This window comes from Pinus tabuliformis, chromosome 2_1 (assembly GCF_031772625.1).
Source record: "Pinus tabuliformis cultivar Carrire ecotype Pingquan chromosome 2_1, CPIR1, whole genome shotgun sequence".
NCBI lineage: Eukaryota > Viridiplantae > Streptophyta > Pinopsida > Pinales > Pinaceae > Pinus > Pinus tabuliformis.
The window spans coordinates 772,081,414-772,101,760 of NC_142299.1; positions in this window are offsets into that span (position 1 = coordinate 772,081,414).

Consider the following 20,347-nt stretch of genomic DNA (forward strand, 5'->3'; position numbering starts at 1 on the left):
TTGTTATTGTTTGCTAAATACATTTTTATACCTTAAACAATTAAGATTCATTGCCATACTATTCGGATCTCTTATGGTTCTTTATATAATGAATGAGATTTCGTACTGTCCATCTAATGGGTTAATGGTTGTTTGTACCTTCAGTCTGGTTATGATGTTAATGGGCTTTTTGTATCCTCTCTGTCTTTTGTATTCATCCTATTATGATGATAACTGTTATCGGTTTGAAATAACACACTATCATTTTCAGATTGAAAATGCGAAAATCCATTCTCATCTTTCTCCTTTTTTGGTTGAGGTACCATTGATTTACAAATGTATGCCCTAAAAAGTATGTACGGTTAATGTTATTCATGAGGAGCAATTATAATTAATTAGGTTTGGTTTTTGTTTACTTCTGATTAGATCACAGGGTATGTTGGAGTGATTTTGCTTTCCTTAGTTTTGTGTTGGGGAATATTTCTTTCACTGTTGGAGTGAGTTTGCCTGCCCTAGGTGTTGGGGAATATTTCTGAACGAAAGCTGGGTAAACTTCTTGAAACATTTGGGCGAACACTTCATCCATCATCAGGGCGCGACAGCTGAAGTGAGATAGAAGAGAGGAAGACCATGTGTGTACTTCTTGAAACATAACATTTGGGCGAACACTTCATCCATCGTCAAGGCGAGACAGCTGAAGTGAGATAGAAGAGAGGAAGACCATGTGTGTACTTCTTGAAACATTTAGGTGAATACTTCACCCATTATCAGGGCCAGACAACTGATGAGCTTATGGGAAATGGAAGAGAGCCAGGCCATGATTATATCGCATTGAATCCAAGATAAATCTGTAGGAGAGAATTTGAACGTTGGAAAAATTAGAAGAGGGCAAGAGAACCAGGTTGTGGTTTCTTAAACCTAAATTAATTAGTTTTAAGAAAGATGTTAAATTAGAGAAGGGGGAGGATAAAATTAAGTTTGCCCTAAACTTTGGATGGTTTAAGTAGTCCACAGTTTTCTTTCCGAAGTACTCTCCCCATGAATTTTGACTGTGAATATCTACATACCTTTGTTTTTTTTTTTTCCATACTATAACCTGAATAGTGGAACTTTTGACTTTGAAATTTGTCCTTTATTTGCTTTCTCTGGTTGATGAATTTTGTGATATATATCTATTCTGAATGGTGGAAAATGTTTTTTAACTTGCTCTGGTTGATATATATATTGATGGTCTCACCATTTTGATGACAGAAGTGTTGGGAAATGGAACTTCATAATGATTAATGACATAGAATCTATTATGGAAGAACAAATAAGAATTTGTTGTGTAATCAGTTATCTTTTCCATTAATGTGCTCAACATAAATGTAGTATCAACTTGGCTGCTTTTATTGAGATTTTGGATTATGTAGAATGTATTGAGTTAGAGAAATACACTACAAGAAAGGCAATGGTGTAAGGATGACATTGGAATTCAAATGAATTACATGTAAAATAAACAGACAGAACAGATTTTATGAAGGTAGATGACTGTTTGGATCCAAGTGAGCTACATCTTAGAAAACCAGAGCTGGGAAGTATATGAGGACACTAACTCTTTTAGAAACCGAAATCTGGGAAGTATATGAGGACTAACTCTTTCAGTCACTGATCTGTCAAACTTGCATCATTCAGAAAGGATAACCTGTCTGACTCTTTTTAATAGCAACAGATTTGCCAAACTTACATCATCCAGAAATAATTGTTTGACTGTTTTTAGTAAAATGGTAATTAGTTTGGGAGGGGAGCTTTTTTCTATTTCCATTTTTAATTAGGATTGTAATTTATGAAATAGAACTAGCAATTTACTGAAAGCATGTGGTTTCTTTTGAAAAATAGATATTTCAACAGTGGCACTGCGTTGAAATCTTGTTTAACGTTCACATAATTTTTTAATAGAATGGCATTTATATGATGGATTAGCTATAATTGATGTGTGTGGTTGCATATATTATTTATTTCAATTAAATTTTTGTAGAACGAGTGATTATTATTTTGTTTCACATATATTATTAATTGTTTATTTATTAATAATTACGCCGTAAGGCGTTCCTCTGAGAAAGACATCCCTATAATGTGACGTGTGCGATCCTGAGCCATTGATTATGTGTGTTAGATGATTGGAGTGTTTTCTGCCGTTCATTTAATCTGTTTTTTTCATAGAAAAATGGTTTTTTTCCCATGGTAATGGGCCATGAAAAGCCAGGACTGGCTTGCTGGCGATGAGACTCTTCTGCTAGCGATGAGACTCTTCGCAGAGACTGCCTGTTGGCGATGAGACTCTTCTGCTGGCAATGAGACTCTTCGCAGAGACTCTTCATGTCTTTCTTCCCTGCATGCGTAGCCTTGTGCTGTTATATCAATAGCAACCCTGTGCGCATGGAAAAAAAATGACATGTCTTGAGTTTGACAGAAACTTGGCCCGTCGTTTTCCAGGCTCGTCCAGATCATTCAAATTATATAATTCGGACAATTACATTGCAAATCGTCTTTAAAAAGTTTTATATTCAAGCACTGTTATTTGCTAAGCGAAACAATTGTGTTCTGTTTTCATATGATTTTAAGGCAATTTCAATTCTTGTTCTTGGCAACTGTTTCCATTCCTAGAGTTGGGCAGCCCGAGGGTATCACAGAGGTATTTATGGCCTAAACTTGTCAATTTACGAATCAGAATTTATTTGTCTTCTGTAAATGTAACTTGGTTAACTATACGCTGTCTGAATTAATCTGGGTTTCTTAAGAAATTGGGTTAATCACCACTCTATTTTGTTAATCATCAACTAATATGCTCAAGATTCTTTAATGAAGAGATTCATTTTGGTTTGTACTTTTATCTTCAAATTTAAATTCATTAACCTTTGACTCACAGCGTGTCACCGTAGATTAGAATTGTAATCACAATGTATGCTGAATGTACATTAATATTTTAAATGGAGTTTCCTTGACAATATGAAACCCCATCCAATCTGATACGGCGCTCACAAGCATAAGCATCTTGAGATTTTGCTTTTGTTTAGACATATTCTAGATTTTTTTTTAATTACTGTAATTTGGGTATAATTTTTATGCTATTTATTTTATAGCTTCTTTAATTCCTGTAATTTGGGTGTATTCTTCATTCTAGGTAATTAATTACTGCACTTTATATATTCTTTAATTACTGTAACTGGTTATAGTTTCTATCTTGCCCTTGTTCTGTTTTTTTTCTTTTATAATCTTGGATGTATAATCATTTCTTAATTTTCCTATGTATCAATTTTCTTCGATCTTGTATTTTATTTGGTTGATTTTCATTTTTCCTATGTTTGAATTTTCTTTGATTTTTTTAATTTTGGCTGTTTCAATTTTCTTTGATCTTGTGTTTCATTTGGTTGATTTTCATTTTATCTTGTGTGTTTTCTATTTTTATATCAATTGTTTGTAGTTGTATGATTGAAATTTGATTGTAATATATGCTGGTGAAGGTTTCTTTTGATCGTGCTTTTTCTTTCACATGAATGGATGAGAAGTAATTTTCACAATGTATATACAAATTGTGCATTGTTGTGCCGGAATGCTATGTTATGGATATATTTAAAATCTACTGATCCGTACTCTTGGACCTTGGCTATAGGGTGGAAAAATAATAATCGCAGATGTTTGCTGAGAGGAGATATGTTGAAAAATGAAAGGCAATTTGGTAAAGCTTTTCATCCGGCAAGTTACTATGTTATGTTATTTTTTAATCTGTTTTTTTCATAGAAAAATGGTTTTTTTCCCATGGTAATGGGCCATGAAAAGCCAGGACTGGCCTGCTGGCGATGAGACTCTTCGCAGAGACTGCCTGCTGGCGATGAGACTCTTCTGCTGGTGATGAGACCCTTCGCAGAGACTCTTCATGTCTTTCTTCCCTGCATGCGTAGCCTTGTGCTGTTATATCAATAGCAACCCTGTGCGCATGGAAAAAAAATGACCTATCTTGAGTTTGACAGAAACTTGGCCCGTTGTTTTTTAGGCTCGTCCAGATCATTCAAATTATATAATTCGGACAATTATGTTGCAAATCGTCTTTAAAAAGTTTTATATTCAAGCACTGTTATTTGCTAAGTGAAACAATTTTGTTCTGTTTTCATACGGTTTTAAGGCGATTTCAATTCTTGTTCTTGGCAACTGTTTCCATTCCTAGAGTTGGGCAGCCCGAGGGTATTACAGAGGTATTTATGGTCTAAACTTGTCAATTTACGAATCAGAATTTATTTGTCTTCTGTAAATGTAACTTGGTTAACCATACGTTGTCTGAATTAATCTGGGTTTCTTAAGACATTGGGTTAATCACCACTCTATTTTGTTAATCATCAACTAATATGCTCAAGATTCTTTAATGAAGAGATTTGTTTTGGTTTGTACTTTTATCTTCAAATTTAAATTCATTAACCTTTGACTCACAGCGTGTCACCGTAGATTAGAATTGTAATCACAATGTATGCCGAATGTACATTAATATTTTAAATGGAGTTTCCTTGACAATATGAAACCCCATCCAATAAAAGAGGAGTTTCCTTCACCAAATAAAGAGGAGGCTCCTAATATGTAGCCAAACACAACAATCAATTGAAATTCAAGATGTTTAACATTTATGAATATCAAGCTGTCATCCTAAGATATAGTTGAGGAAGTTTTCACAAATAAAGATGACAACATAAGATGTGGCCAACAACATCAATCACTTCAAAAAATTGTTAGAGATGCTAGCACCTGTTGAGGCACCAATTCAAAATGTACATGCAGTCATCGCCTTGCTTGCATTACTAGCCTAATCTTATGACAGTCTGGTTACTTCATTTGACATAGAACCTAGATCGCCATAATAATGCAAGAGAAGACATGAAAGAAATATTCAAGGTTGATAACAAAAAACACAGTTTTCTTTCAGCAAGTAGGAACAAGAAGTTCGAGAAAAAGGTTGTTGATCTGACACAAAAATGAGATTCACTTGCAATTATATTTTAGCGGGAGAAACGAATGCTCGAGAGGACCTGTTCTAGTTGTGCGAATGGAGCAAATGAGCAAGCACCGTGAGCGGGAGAAACGAATGCTCGAGAGGACCTGTTCCGGTTGTGCAAATGGAGCAAATGAATGTTTGGTGCGAGGGCTCGTTTGAAATTGCGCGGGTGTTGGTTGCCAGTGCAGCGGGTGCCAGCTCGGAGGTGGTGGGTCAAAAAAGTGTTAATTAGTGTCATATGTTATTGATGGCTTTACATAGTGTTATATGTTATCCATTGCCTTACGGCGTTTTCTTTGCAACGTCTGGTGCAAATGCTAGTTTTAAAAAAATAAATAAATAGATGTTGCTCTTAAAGTGAGAGATTCAAAATGAAATGATAATTTATGCTCAAAACAATATTGATTTCCTTAACAAGCCAATCTCCACATATTTTTGTTTAGAACCGACCACAATACCATAATTTTCCCGTTGTTTTAAATAATCACATGTAGATACATTTGTACCATGGAGTTCTTCATGGATACACCATAATGTTCAACAAGATTTGGAAATCCCAATTGATTGCATTAGGCATGGAGGGGCAAGGGAAAATCCCAATTCATTATATTACAATCCAAGGTAGGGGGAAGATCTGACATACCTGCTACACCTAATAAATCAACATCCAATATATTATGAAGAATGTGACACTCACTTGAAAAGGACAGGCTAATTGAAAAAGTACAAAGATGGGCCATATTGCACAAGAATCGCCCATGTTTGATACATTTCTAGACCTAATTTCTCAATTAAAACATCATAATGATCATAATGATTGGTAGGTGCTCGCCTATAGGAAGACCATAAAACAGACATGGTGGCTTGAAAGGATACAAAACAGGCCACATATTGGACAAAATTTCACCATGGAGATGAAAACCATTGCGAAATATTGAAGACCACGATCAATGTCGAAAGAGGAGGCGAGGTGAATGCAATACCAATAAATTCATTTCTTTAAACCTACCATGAGGAATGTTTTTTTAGGATATCTGCTAACATATGATAAGATTTGGTTAGTATATGTAGAAGGAAGTAGAAGACAGAAATAGTACCTAAACTACAGAATAAGATTAAGAAACTAGGATGGAACAAATGGAGATCATACAGAGATGAGTGTCTCAAATAAAAGCTCAGATTAAATATTCTCAATGATGTCTTAATGGAATGGAAATCATAAGGATGGGCTAGAATTGAAAGTGAAACATGAGCTAGATAACCACTTATGTCATAGTAATAACTTTGAGGAAACACGTATATTAATGTAGTAATAAGGCAGAGAATAAAAAATAATCACTAAATTAATCTCAAACTCTACCATGATAGAGGAACCTCCTCCTTAAAACTCAGTATCCAACCATATAACCAAACCATATGTTCATATGCTCATCTTCAATAATAACTATATTGACCTTTCGAAGAAAGAAAAAACAAAGGGTAAAAATATAAGATTGAGGTAGAGAGCAATGAAACGTCATAGAAGTTTTTAAAAATCAAAATAAAAAAACTCAACAAATCAATCTCAAAGAGGATTTGAACATCCACAAATTGCATGTATCTTGAATTCAAATAATTCAAATAAATTCTTTCACCAAATTAAAATCAATTTAGTAAGAAGAAAAAACCAAACAAAGATCACAATTTTGTTGACATAATCATAGTGCCATTACAAGAAGAGGGAATGCATGTAAGATTGAAGATGGAAATTGGTTGACATAATGGAGCAGTTCCATTGCAATAAGAGGGAGAACTTTAAATTAACCAAAAAGAGAATACAAAAGTGGAGAGATGGATGGATTCTTAAAATAGGCCATGGCCACACAAACCTTCATGAAAGGCTATAACATCAGTTCATTGCAAAAGTCAAAGCATGGATGAACATCTCAGAAATAACTCATTAGCCATAAAGACCCTCGTGTAAGGGATTAAAATAGTCCAACCAACAGAGACAAAACCCACCAAGGTCGCCATTGCTTGGAACTATCAACAAGCAACCAAGGAAAGATGAGTGGGTTGTACATAGTTCAGTAAGAAAATGAAAAGTCGATATGTTGAACGTATATAGATCAGCAAGCAACGAAAACCCGACCATTGAAAATGGAGAGTAGATGGATCTCCTGAAAATTAAATTCCAGCACAAATCCTTTCTTCGAAAGAGACAATGATATATCCCAAAGGAAAGACATACAAAATTGTGTCAAGGCAAAAGATGTGGCATGAAATTCTACAAATCTAGGAACCGACCATTATCACTTACATTGCCTTCAATATAGGTTTGGTAGAAGCAATCCCGCACTTAGTGTGAAATTAATCGGTTTCAAGAGTCGTACAAGTTTGGATTGGAGAGATGGAATTTTATGAAGGTTAAGAAATTGTTTAAAAAGGGTCTAATCCAAAGCATTCAAAAGCGAAATCTAGTTCAAACAAGATTGAGCAACAAATGAAAGAAATCAATTTAATGAAAATGTGTTCAAAGTCCTGTAAAGATAATGGAAAAGATAAATCTCATTCAAGAGTACATGTTTGGATTGGAGAAAGGGACCGAGAAGGCTAAAATCATCCCATCTATATAGGATTGAACAACGGATGAAAGAAATTAATTTGATGCAACTACAGCCATCACCCTGTAAATGTAGTATAAAATATCAATAAAACAACTTTGAGGCCAAGAACCAATTTATGCGAAGCAAGAAAGAACTCATGAACATCAAGAACTAAGTGTTCTCAAGGTCAAATAGGTGATACTTTCGTGTTTGAGACCCTAAATGTAACCCAAGGCCAAGACAAAAACGATCAGAAATAACTCCTTTTAGCTGAAGTTTTAGTGTTTTTTACGTGCATCTATGAATGTGAACAAATGTTTCAATATTGGATGATCACCTATTTGATACTTAAATCCATAAAGATATGACACCCAACTTCATATGTATTCAGAATCTCTCTTATTGGGTCACTTTTATGTAACTACTATAAAAGGAGTTCCTTGTTTAAAAAAAAAAAAATTATTGCTCTTAAAGTGAAAGATTCAAAATGAAACCATAATTTATGTTCAAAATTGTAATAATGGTTTCCTTAACAAAGAAAACCAGCCAATCTCCACACTTTTTGTATAGAACTTACCACAATACCATAATTTTCCCATTGTTTTAAATAACCAAATGTAGATACATTTGTACCATAGATGTCTTCATGGATACACCATACTGTTCAACAAGGTTTCGAAATCCCAATTCATTGCATTACGCATGGAGAGGAAACAAAAGATCCCAATTCATTATATTATAACCCAAGGAAGGGGGAAGATCTCACATACCTGCTACACCTAATATATCTACTAACATCTAATATATTAGGAAGGAGGTGAAACTCACCTAAAAGGACATGTTCGATTGAAAGAGTACAAAGATGGGCCTTATTGCACAAGAATGGGCCATGTTTGATACATTTCTACACCTGATTTCTCAATTAAAGCATCATAATGATTGGCAGGTCTAAAGAAAATTTGAATTTGTAATAGTAAATGCTAGGAGGAAGAGGGGGATCTCAAGTCATTTCATTACACATATGAGGCTAGGGACAAAATTTGATACATCTACTAAAATCATGGTAAGCTTTGGTTAGTAGAATTTAAAGGGAAAAAAAATTGTAGTGTTTATGTTATTCTTCATCCTAAAATTCCATGCAATCTGGTAGTAATGTGCATCCCATGTCATGTTCTCACGCTTACCTGTAGGAAGACCAGAAAACAAACATAGTGGCTTGAAAGAATATGAAACATTCCACATATTGCAAAAAAATCAACCTTGGAGATGAAAACCATTGTGAAGCATTGAAGACCATGGTCAATGCCAAAAGAGGAAGTGAGGCGAATGCAATGCCGATAAACTCATTTGTTTACACCTACAATGAGTAAAACAATTTAGGATAACTACTAATATACGGTTAGTTTCAGTTAGTAAATGTAGAAGGAAGTAGAAGCACTTATGTATTTGTTCATGGTGCTGGAAATCCATCAACCAAGGGGGACTCCCCGATGTGAAGTCCCAATTAGACCTCACACCATTTGAAGTAGGAGCCCCGTCCAGAGTATCAGCCCGGCCACCATAACTCTAAATTTTTCCTTGGCTGCAATAAATCACATAAGAGAATATGCACATGACGTTTGAAATCAGCAAGTAAGTTGACAATTTGAAACACCAATTGTAATTTGTAAACAGAGGCTCTCACGAGAGGGAAATAAAAGTGAGCCTCTAGAATGAAAGTAATAGTACCATCCTAAGAGAGACACGAGAGAGAAAGGAAAGGTTCATTAGTTATCTGAAAAAATAGTTCACACATACACAATGAACATTAAATAAAATACAACATACATTCAACAAGATAAGTACCAAAGTTGTTGAAATAGTTCAATTTCTTTAGTACAAATAAGAACAACATATATTGCAAACATTCAAATAATAATCTTACAACATTTATGACATGAAATTTTGTTGTCTCAATGAGTTGATGATTATTAGGTGAAAGATCCAAGTACATAGTTACAATGACTAGCCACTAGCTCCAATAGTGGAACATTAAGTCACTTCTTACTTCTCCAAAGAATGATCTTTTCTCCTATGCTAAGTTGGAGAAGCCAAGGTTAGCTCTCCAAAGGCTAAGCCTCCAAAATCCATTTTGTTGAGTCATGTGGTTTCTTTTGTAACAAGAGGAATGACCTTTCATATCCCCTATGATTCTTGAGTAACCCTCATGACTCTTGGAATTCTAATATGACATTTGGACTTCTATATGATTTTTGGACTTTTCCTAAAGACTCTTTTGTCCATAGATGAATTTGTGACTTTTCATATTCCACATATGACTCTTGGACTTCCGTACATTACATTTTGTCCTTTCCTTTTGATAGTTACATCATTACATCCACAAATGATGTGGAAAGACACATTGACACACATGACATTATGACAACACTGGTACAACAACTTAACAATGATTACATGGACTTCATGATGAGATGGCAATGCCAATTTGTTCTTCTTGTTGCTTTGTCTTTAATATTCATGAGAGGTTTGTTTAGTATTTCATCTCCCTAAAAGATCTACTTTATTCTTCTTCTTCAACCTCGAAGAGACTGAAAATATGGAGTCTTCACTATGATCTTGATCTTCCAACTTTTGTAGCAATCTAGTGTCCCTTCATCTTCTTGTGCAATGATCGACTTGTCTTTATAGCTTCATAAGTATCTTCTAGTATGAACTCCTCCTCTTTCTCTTCAATCATCATCCTGTCATGAAAATATATAATATATGTGATTGGAAATTACTCATGAAAAAATGACATCATTCTGAAAAAATCCTCGTTTAACTGACTTCATGAAAATTGATGATGGAGCTGGAACAAGGTACTGAACTAGGAGGAAGACTTAGGGATTGTGTAGTGCGTAGTTCCAGAGGTTGGGAGTGGAGGACTGAAGCTTGTGACTATGCAATATGCATTTCTAGAGGCCTAGCTAGGGAGACTGCATAATTGAGGGTCTCAGTGAGGCAAGCTTGAGGGCTGAGATTGCACAGTTGCGCAGTTCACGGACTTAGGGAGACAACTTGATGATTTAGATTGTGCAATGCACAACAAAATATTGGTTGGGAGGTAGGATTGTATAGTTTCTGAGGTAAAGGAGACAATCCTTGAGCACTGTGACAATGCATTGCACAACCCTTGGAGGGAAGAACTATGCATTGTGTAGTTCTAAGAGGAAAGGGATTGGATTAATGCTTGCTACTACACCGTGAACAGTTCAAGGAGGCTGAGTGAGGTCAAGTTGATCGAGAAGAGGATCTTCTAGAATGTGGTTAAGTGTGGGATTAGTGAAGAAGATATGAAACCAAGGTAATACTTGAACATGATCACACACTCAAAATAATCAACAACACAACATAGAACACTCAACACAACATGATCCCCTTAATCTAATGATGAAACAATACTCTCCTCCAAGTGCAACACTTAGGGTACACTTTGCGATGACAATGAAAACACTTATACGAAAATGATCAAGACTTGGGGAATATGTCTAATGCATGTATTTATGATGAATAGAACATAATAGTGTAGGAGGATACATCAAAACATCCCTTCAAGAATGTACAATTGACTCCCTTCCACTAAGTGTGACACTTAAGATACACTTTGCAACAATAGTGACGACACTAGTATGCCAATTCATGAAACTTTAGGAATGTATCTAATACATGTCTATATGGTAAATACACCCCGTTGACACCAAAGGTTCCTTTTTAAATGAACCATAACTTTTCTTTTACAAGATGCGACACTTCCCATGCCAAAGGAGGATAGTTACAAAAGTAAGAGAAAAGTGCAAATGATAGTTGCAAAGGCTTAAAGAAAGTGAGAGTGAAACATGCCAAAGAAAAAATAATATTAAAACGAAACTTTTCAAAGTGAATGCAAGCAATAATTATAGTTTTGAACGTGAAAGTGACACTTGAGAAAACAAAGTTGTGTCAGAATGACAGTTGAGAAAACCCACCGAAATGAAAGTGGAATTGTAGTCAAAGTGAGGGAGACTGTCAATGGAGAGTGTGAACTAACTCTCGATATGTGTTTTACAATACACTGTACCTATGGATTGCACAGTCACTATTGCAGAAGCCTTACCTTCAAGAGTTTCACAATACTTAGCTAAGCTTGCATAGAAGGATGTGTGTTTGTTGAATACATTGAAGACCAAACATGTGTGAGGAAATGACTTTGACACTTAAAGATTATACAATCATGAAATGACCATGGGATGACAGATCACAAGATCCTCATTAGGCTCCAAAATTCAAGTATAAGAAAAATTTTGTAGTGTGTTTGTCGCAGCGACAACAATTGGTGACACACTGGTAGAACTCTAGCTTCACTGCTTAGGTTTCATCTTTAAGTGAAAGGTCTCAATATTTTAGGAAGTTTTCATCCACCACATGTATTACCTTGGCTCCCCCATTAGACCCGATTATGGATATAATCTACTCTATTCCTTTTCTTGGTTAAACACATTCAAAATCTTTCCAAATCACAATTGTATTCAAGAGAAGGATAACATCAAATTTCGATTTTAAGATAATCATTGGCTTAGTTTTCATCTCCAGTGTTGCTCCGCTGCCACTACAAGCAGAGTCACTACATGAACATAAGCATTTCTTCGCTACCAGCAAGCGTGAATAGTACCCCAATGAAGTTACTTTCTTCACCTCTCTACATAGAAAGCCTTTCTCTTCTTTTGCCCTTTATTTATTTATTTATAGGATTGTTCTTAGGCACTTATTTATTTCAATGGGGTGAAAGATGGATCCCTACTTATTGAGATCAGAAGAGTTTGTTCCCTCAAAGAAGGTTATATATACCTTTGATATTGGTTTGCTCATTATTTGTTTTCCCTTTTCCCTTCTTCTACTCGATTGGATTGATAAGAAGAACACCATTTAATTAAAACGTCGAGACAAGGAATAAAGATCCTAGAATATGTACGAGATTTATGGTTCAACGAAAATCTTTCCATTTGAATGGATCGTATTTTCCATTCATACATCATTGAATTTAAAGATGTGTAAACCCAAGATAGATAAGAGGATAACAAATAAGTCAAGCATTGTTCTTCATCACAATTTCCCTTTTCAAACTTTGCGACATTGTATTTTGAGCCAAAAAAAGACATATTTCATGCAAATTATTATTAAGAAAAACATGAAAGGATAGGAAAAACAAATAAATAAGACCAAATACAAGCAAATGGAGGTTGAACATAAAGAAACTTGTAGATAGAAGTAAGAAAACAAAAGAAATGCAGAAACTAGATGGAGAGAAAATGCAAGACGAGTGTGAAAAGAGAAACTAGAATGTAGCTAGACCTACTCCTAACCTAACCAGCTAGAAGGTTAGGGTCAAGGGTAATGAGATTTCAAATGTAACCACCATAACTGAATGCCTTAGATATTATGGTGAGTCAAATTTTACTTGCTAAAATCTCAAATGAGGATAAGTGCATTAGTTTGTTATGTTCTCTACCAAACTCGTGAGATATTTTGGTTGTTTCCATAGGTAGTAATTCAACTACCTTAAAATACAATGAAATGGTCTCATCCTTGTTTTAGAGGAGATTAGATCGAAAAACATGGATATATAGAATGAATATGCCTTAACTGTAAGAGGATTCTCCCAAAATATAAAGATAAATAAGTACTCAAGTGGAAGATCTAAATCTAAAGGAAGATTGAAATCTCTAGGAAGTTTCATAAAGATATGTTGGGAATGTGGAAAAGAAGAGCATTACAAGAAACACTGCAAATTGAAAATTGCAGAGAAATGGAAGGGATCTAAAGATGATCCATTTATAGAAGAAAAAGAAATCCTGAGATGAAGGAGGGGATGTGAACTTGGTTTCTTTAAGTACACAGATCATGAGGCATGGATGATTGAATCATACACATGTTTTCACATGACTCTTGACAGAGTGGTTTTGTGAGTATGAAATATTCAATGGTGGTGATGTTCTCTTAGGAGACAACTCAGGAACGAAAATCATAGTACAAGGAAAATTCAAGTTGAAACTTATGGATGGAATGATTAGGAAACTCCCTAGTGTCCTACACATTCTAGGATTAGCTAGAAATTTGACTTATTTAGCCAAGATGAGCAATGTAAGTGTAAGAGTTATGTTTGAGAAGGACATCTTCAGGGTGAATCAAAGAGTAAGGGTATTATAAAGGGGAGATCATATTGGAACCCTATATAAGTTATTGGGAAACATTGTTAGTATTGGGTGCAACAATTCCATTATTCCTAAAAGTGGAGAATAAGGAGGAAAAACTCTTCCAGCTTCAATAGAAAAGACTATGTTATGGCATCAAAGACTAGGGAATACTAGAGAGAAGTGCCTTCAAGTATTGCATGGTAATGGTATGGTAGATGCTATGTCTAATTTCTCTTTGGATTTTTTTTGTGAACATTACTTATATGGAAAGTGGAATCAAGTGAAATTCTCTTTTGGTGCTAAGAGAGCAGAGGGAATATTATAACTAGTCCAAAATGATGTGTTTGGAGTTATGCCAGTTCCATTGTTGGCTAAATATTCATTATACGTGTCAGTTTATAGCTGACTTCTCAAGGAATACATGGATATATTTCCTCATAAATAAACCTAAAATATTTGACAAATTTAAAGAATTTAAGGTTATGGTGGAGAATCAAACAAAGAAGAAAATAAACATGTTGAGAATGGACAATGGTTGAGAGTTTTGTGGGAAGGAATTTGAAGAGTTCAGTAAAGAGTATGGTATATCATGGAAGAAGACTACCCCATACATGCCTAAAAAAAATGTTGTTGTACCAGGAAATGTCCCTGAGACAAGGAGTTATTGCCACATGGATCTAGCCCTCTAATTTGCTAAATAGTTTATGTAATCTAAGGAGTTCCTAAAGTTGAATACCAATACATGTAGCATAGTCTATATTATAATTGAATGAGCATACTACACCTGATCCCTTGCATGTTGTTGGAGTAGATATAAAAATAGTTTTAGAGATCTCACTCCTAATTGAACAGCTTGCTCCTTCCATTCCCTAGATCCAAACTCCTACACATATTCACCAAAAAACAAGAAAAAAGTTACTCCCCATGGAGAAGGAATTATCATGCACAATAAAAAGTGTGATATATATCTAGATAATAGTCAAAAACATACATAAGAAAGGAAATCACATGTAATTGCATTAATCTTAAATCTACCTTGACTTCAATATTGCTCCTCCTCAATCATAGGCCTGACCACTTCCTAACTCCAACAAGAGAGGATTGATATTGCATGAGATATAAGTCTAACAATAAACTAGAAGTATGACTAGGACCTCTCAATTTTCCCCTTCCTCTCCCTCTATCCTTGAGAGGGTCACAATACATAGGCTTTTTCCATCCCTTGGGAGAATGCATATAAACACCTAGGGGTTTGAGAATTTAGGAAACTTCTATAATAATGTACCCCTAGCCAAATCATACACAAGCAAGTCAAATTGATCACCTTGAGAAAGACAAACTATAGAACCTTTTTTCTCAATTATGAAATAATTATTATTTCATAATTATGAAATTGTGACAAAATAGTGATGAGAAATTACTCAATTGTGTGCTTTCATCCACATAATATCTAATAACTTCTTTACAAGACCCATATAAGTAAAAGAAAGGATGAAAGGGGATGCATTCTATCTAGCAAATGAGGTATGTTGAACTAGAGTCTCTCTCACTATAATGGAGTGGAAAATAGAGTTATAATATATGCCCCATAATGCATGAGGTTAGAATAGAAACTAATGGTTGAAATGCATTACTAAAACTTGCAGCTCAAAATGAAATGAAGGATCCATGACCAAAGGATTGAATCAAAACAACACTGATACCTAGGTCTCGAACATAATAATATCATCCTCTAGTCAGTGATACCCATGCTCAACATACAAAGAAACTAAACATGGCAACCAACTATACACTGTGGATCCATGACATGAAATGCTAGGACATGGCCACGAGAGGTGCAAAGTCAATCCATGTGACAAACTAAAATATCATAGCCACCAAAAATTAAATGTTGATCTCTGTCACTTTATGTATCACTAGGACTACGGAAACACAAAAGAGAAGTGCCTAAGAGTAGTCCTCAAAGTACATAATACATAATTCCAATACAACTTAGGAAGGGTTCCATATAAGAGTGAGATGTCCCTAGCCCGAGTTACTATACACAATCCCGATGGTACAAATATTCAACATGGAAATAGATGAGTTTATGTCTATCATGGTAGAAACTCCCTAATTACTGGTCATTAAGGTATATCATTGATAGACACAAGGGGACCAACCAATTATGAAATTGGACCCCAAGGTATCTAACATAGTCCACTAAGTGTGACTAAATGAGATGATGTCGAACACTTGTGGACTCGACCAATTAGGATTCAGTGAGGTAAACCCATTTTCTATCAAGATGAATCCTACCACTAAGGTCCATAAGCTCTAAGGTACTACTAGTTCCTAGATCAAGCTCCTAGATAATGAGTTGAAGTTGACATGATACTTAACTAAATCAAAGGACAACCTTAATATATCACATTTAAATCAACATGGAACATACCAAAAGATGATGTGAATAGATAAAGCCATGAAGTACAACTAAAACAAGGATGGCTAACAAAAAAGGTCAACAAGGACTACATATAGCTAACTAAGGCTAAGACTTTCCTTAAACATGTAATGGCATGACACAAAAGTGACTTGGCCACATTGATGAATGATTACCATGTGATACCATGCAACAGGACAAGAGGCATTAAAGCACACTCCATGTTGATTAGAAGAGTAAGTATATGGAGGATTAAACAAACTCATTATGGTATGGCTTTGAGGCATCCTAAAACCAAATTATCACTAAATGAGGCAAACAAGTGTTATGCTTAAGGGTGATGCGTTTGAAATTGCCATTTTGACATATATAATGATTAGATTTCTTTCCCTTCCCTTTTCTATTTTTGATCTTCTTCACATTTTAATGAGCATGAAAGAAAAGAAAAGCAAGCTCGGCAATGTCTTTTTCTTTTGCTTTAATGAGCCCGGAAAAAGAGATAAAATGATACTCAATAAGGTGTCTTCTTTGTCAAGTTTTAACAAGCCCAAAAAAGAGATAAAAGGATGCTCGGTACCACTAAGCTTTTAACAAGCATGAGAAGGAAACAAAGGAATATTTTCTTGGAGGAATGAGTGGTATAAAGGGTAACAACTATTTTTGATTCACTAGTACAAATGGGGCCAAAATCTAGTAGTTATTAGTCATATATGGAACTTATTAGCGTCGACTCTCTGACACATTGGTCCTTATAAAATTGTCATTGGAATTCTATCGAATAGTCGAAATTTTAGTTACCGTCAGATATGCGACAATACAAATGTTAATTATCTGACACATAAAAAGGTCAAAATGGTCATTAAAAAACTAACATTTATAATTCAGTTTTGCAATGCTACAAATCATCAGATATTTGATGGATAGAAATTTAAATATCCGATAGGTCACACACCAGTTTCCAATTGGATATTTGACACATAGGTCATTTTGTACGACAAAACAAGTCGATGTTGAGGCATTGAGTAATCGATAATATAAGTAACAGTGAAGCGTTAGATATGCAACGAACAGGAGTTCTCTCTGACGAGAGTGTTAAGGTATCGATGCTTTCATCTGTTAATTCATTCGTCAAGTATCGAATGAGTACTCTGAATTACAGTCATCGAATATTCGACTACCTACTTCTGTCATCGAATATGCGACGAAGTCCTGTTTTTCTAAAAAAGACTAGTCCGTCGAATATTCAATAGAGATATGTATTTAAGAATATATATATAATACACAACACTATTTTGAAGACTATAATAAGTGACATCATTTTGTGGTTATCTTCCATTTCATCTCAACTTTGTTGTCTCTTTCTCTCCTCCCTTGTGTCTCTTCCTTGTGGCTCTAGTTCATTTTGTCTCAACTTCACTTCTTGAGTCTTTCTCCGCTTCACTTCTTGAGTTTTTCTCTGTGTGGAGAGTGAGGAATAAGTGAAGCGTAAACTCAAAGATATTATGTTGAAAACAAGAAGAGGTGTAAGAATCAATCCTTCACATGTAAGCACTGGATCATCTTAAGTTTGGCCCAATCGATTGGTTGTTCTAGGGGATATTGTAGGGGTTTGTCACTGGTAAACATTTGATGGATTATGGGTGTTTATTCATGGTATATCATTTGGTGCCCTAAAATTGGATGAAACGATTCCAATTGGGAGGGATTTGGAACCCCTATGCCAAGGGGGATCTGAGCTACATGCATCTAATTAGGACTAGGAGGGATATGCAAAGGGGTATAAGGTAGCAGCCATGGATAATCTCATCTCTCACTATCAATTAGCTTCATTGTTTCTTCTTTTGTTGTTTTGACTTGGCCATTTCCATTTATTTTGTATGCGCACACATACACATAGAAAAAAAAATAGAAAGATCAAGGGGAATAAGCCAACCATTAAAAAAATTCAAACATATTTAAGCCAACCATTAAAAAAAATTCAAACATCTAACTTAAGAGATGCTCTCGATTTTCTCAACGCAACTCCTGAAGCACATCCATATGACATATGTAACATAGATGACATTGATGATATTTGTGAAGTAGATGACAACGAAGAGCTAAATGTGATACTAACATGTTATATTGGAAAACCATTTTCGTTCATGGCTTATGAAAATGCTAGATATATCATCTTAGGAGCCTCCAGACACACTCAAATTCAGAAGTGACTTCAGAATAGCTCAAAAGTCAAAGTTGTTGGATCGAAGTGAAACTAGGACTAGATCGTAGTGGTCGTTGCCCTAATTCCCATGATGTGAATGACACTCAAATCGGAGTTCGTATGGACGAGATAGGGCTGGTCAAAGTGGACAAGTGGCAGGCTTAAAGAGTCTACAATTTAACTGGGACCAGCGAACAGAATCCGGCTCTCAGGAACGGACGAATTTGTGGGATGATTAATTTTTCTATGACCCCTTAATTTCGGCAAAAAATAAAATTAAAAAAAAAAAAACCAAAATGTATACTGTTGGAAAACCAAAAAAAAAATGTAATTATGGATGGGTGGGCTGCCACCCCTGCTACCCCCGCTCTGCATGTAACAACATGATAGATATATGGAATATTATAAGGGTTGGGTTGGGCCCGTGTGGTGCAAAACCCACCCACCATATAACTATTAAGAACCAAAACTGGTGAGGTTCGAACCCGCCCGACCCATGTGGTTGACCCCCACTGAGCGATCTCATGGCCATAACCAAAATGGCGGAGATACGTTCCAACTATGCAACGTTCAATGGATAGCGAGGCCCAATAGTAAAAAAATTGTATGCTCTACATTTTATATTTGGTTCAACAAAATGCCAAGGTGGGGGATCGGCGGGGTTGCCAAGGTGGGGGATCGGTGGGGTTGGAACCCCTGACCTCCCCACCTCTACCTCTCTACCCTAACCAATGCTCCAAGGGTGGAAGCATTGTAAAGTCTGCTACCCCTTCACCATATAAACTTGATTTTTGACAAAATTTGGGGCGAAAGCCAATGGAGGTGCGTGGAGGAGAGGGTCAGCGGAACCATGAGCCCATGGAACCTTTCCCAAAAGTGGAACCTTGCCCAAAAGTTGCAGTGGAACCATGAACTATGATTCCATTTAGATGCCAAAGGATTCCTTGGAGGGCCAAAGCTGTCAATGATGGCATTGGACGTGTGGATATTCATTTTTACATGATTTCTCACTAGGAGTCCAACCATGCAGTCAGAATCCTCATCTAAGCAGTGGATTTTCCGAGCATCTTTAGAAAGGAATCTTTGAGGGAATCTTCAAGATTCCCAAGGGCCCATATTTTGATGGTTTCAGAATTGGAATGGTTTACAGTCGATTTTACACCACTCATCACTAGGAATTCAGTGGTGCAATCCATTTCAACAGCTAAGCTTTGCATTTTTTGGCCATATTCAAAAGTGGAGGTATATGTTGCAGTTATGCCATTTCTTTCTTCTTGAATTGCTGAGATGATGTATTTATTATTGAGATACCTGATTACCATTATGTTGAGGGATATTTGTTTCCACATCATGTGAGATTTGTTTAGCTTGTCATGCTGAAGGAATGCCTCTTTGAGTGAGAGTTCCTGAGAACGTCTTGTGGAGGGACATGCCACTCTAGTTGAGGGTATCATCATTGTAATGACAAAGAATATACTATGTACGTCATGATCATCTTGCATAATTAATGAAGCAACCTCCCCACTCTTGACACCAAGACTCGGAGAATTAACCCACACTGGGTGAATTCGTTATCAATGTGTTTGTGTTCATTAATTTGATGGTTGCTATTATGGTTTCTTTTCTTTCACTTGCACATGTGGTTCTTTCATACTCTTTCACACACAATTCTTCTAAGATCACAGAAGTAAAAGATCTTGGTTAATTCCGGTAGCTGAAGAGATCCAGATCAATGTAGTGGTGTGGCATCCACTCTACCTTGTAGGCGTAGGGTCTTGTGCACATATGGTTACATGATAATTAAACTAATGATCTAATGTCACACAATCATTTATTTCCACCACTGTGTTGCATACAAACATTAGAGAAATTTTGAGGACTAAAATGGGCCTCCTAAGGAAATTATAAAATAATAGAGGAAATAATAAA